This window comes from Choloepus didactylus, chromosome 4, assembly GCF_015220235.1.
Source record: "Choloepus didactylus isolate mChoDid1 chromosome 4, mChoDid1.pri, whole genome shotgun sequence".
NCBI lineage: Eukaryota > Metazoa > Chordata > Mammalia > Pilosa > Megalonychidae > Choloepus > Choloepus didactylus.
This window is the reverse complement of record NC_051310.1, coordinates 149,960,926-149,962,744: the sequence shown is the minus strand read 5'-3', so window position 1 is coordinate 149,962,744 and position 1,819 is coordinate 149,960,926. Positions and strand designations below refer to the sequence as shown.

General features: G+C 35.5%; 1 pseudogene; it reads left to right on the top strand.

Moving 5' to 3' along the window:
- Positions 1-581: 581 nt before the first annotated feature.
- On the top strand, positions 582-1,526 carry LOC119532852 (annotated as a pseudogene).
- Positions 1,527-1,819: the final 293 nt, after the last annotated feature.

Here is a 1,819-nt window from a genome sequence, read left to right as displayed (position 1 = left end):
ATAATTAACAACAGGTACTCAATCTCTTGAATTCAATATTTTATTGGGGATAGCAATGCAATAATAAAATGTACCATAAGCTACACATTATAAAAATCTGAATTTATCTACCAGACTTCTACTGAAAATTGTGAAAAAAAAAAGAAAAGAAAAGAAAGAAAGAAAATAATCATTATTTTGTGTCTGATACTCTCTAGTTGCCCAGTGAAGTAAGAAATTCATCCAAGGAGAAATTGAATTTAGAATGAAAGTATCAATGTGAAGGCAAGACAAAGTTCTTAAGATTATAGCGGTGGAAATAACTTATGTAAATAATTAACGAAAAGTTCTTAGAAATTCTTGAAATATAAAAAAAAATAGATCTGATAATGTATAAGAAGGGAAGCAATCCTTTTTGACTCCATGTTTAATATTCATGATATCTGTTACATTTCTTCTTGTCCCACACAAATGCTTAAAATCATCATACATTTATATCTTGGAAAAATTTATCAGAGTAAATGAGAAGTCTCTTGTAGTGCCACTGCTAATGATTCAAATGCATTTTCTGTCTTCAGGTAATTTGAAATTCAGCTCTTCTGTACCAGACAATGGATGGACTAAATGAAACACTGGTTTCTGAATTTGTATTGCTGGGACTTTTTATGTCTCAGAAAACTAAAGTTTTTCTCATGTTGATATTCTCCTTGCTCTATTTAGGCATCATCCTGTGAAACCTTTGCATTTTGTTTTTGGTGATTTTTGATTCACACTTACATTCCCCCATGTACTTCCTGCTGGCAAACCTGTCGCTCATTGATGTGGGCCTTTCCTCTACCACAGTGCCCAAGATGATCACAGATCTTCTAAATGAATACAAAGTCATTTCTTTCCAAGGCTGTATAACACAGATATGTTTCATTCACATCACTGGAGGAGTGGAGATGGTTTTACTCATAGCCATGGCATTTGACAGGTACATGGCAATCTGCAAGCCTCTTCACTATTTGAAAATCATGAGCCCTAAAACATGCATTTTGTTTGTAATCACTGCCTGGGTAACTGGAGTGATCCATGCTGTATCTCAATTTGCTTTTGTTATAAACTTGCCGTTTTGTGGCCCTAATAAAATAGATAGCTTTTACTGTGACTTTCCCAGGATCATAAAACTTGCGTGCACAGATGGATCCAAATATGAGTTTATTATAGCTGCAAACAGTGGGTTCATGACCATGGGCACCTTCTTCCTGCTGATCCTTTCCTATGTCTTCATTTTGGTGACCGTCTGGAAATGTTCTTCAGGTGACTTATCCAAGGCATTTGTCACTTTGTCAGCTCACATCACCATGGTTGTTCTTTTTTTTACTCCATGCATATTTCTCTATGTGTGGCCTTTCCCAACATCATCACTTGACAAATACCTGTTTATTGTTGACTTTGCTGTCACACCTGCCTTGAATCCTGCCATCTATACATTAAGGAACAAAGACATGAAGATAGCAATGAAAAGATTGAGCAAACAGGGATATTACATCCAATTTTGCTGACAAGAACTCTTTTTGGAGAGCTAAAAATATATCCACTGACTGTCTGATATCTTCAGTTAGGCATCCTAAATTTGACACATCCAGAACTGAACATATCATCTACGTCCACAAGAGTGTTTCTACTACTTCTACACAACCTTTACCCACTGTCTTTATTGTCATGGGAAATGTGAATCATTGTCTTAAGAGCTGGTATGTTAGCAGCCTGCAGACATACCTACTAAATATTGTCTTATGATTAAAATTGTGATAACTTTTCCAGTAATAAGGGATTCAATGTCATCCCTTCTGTA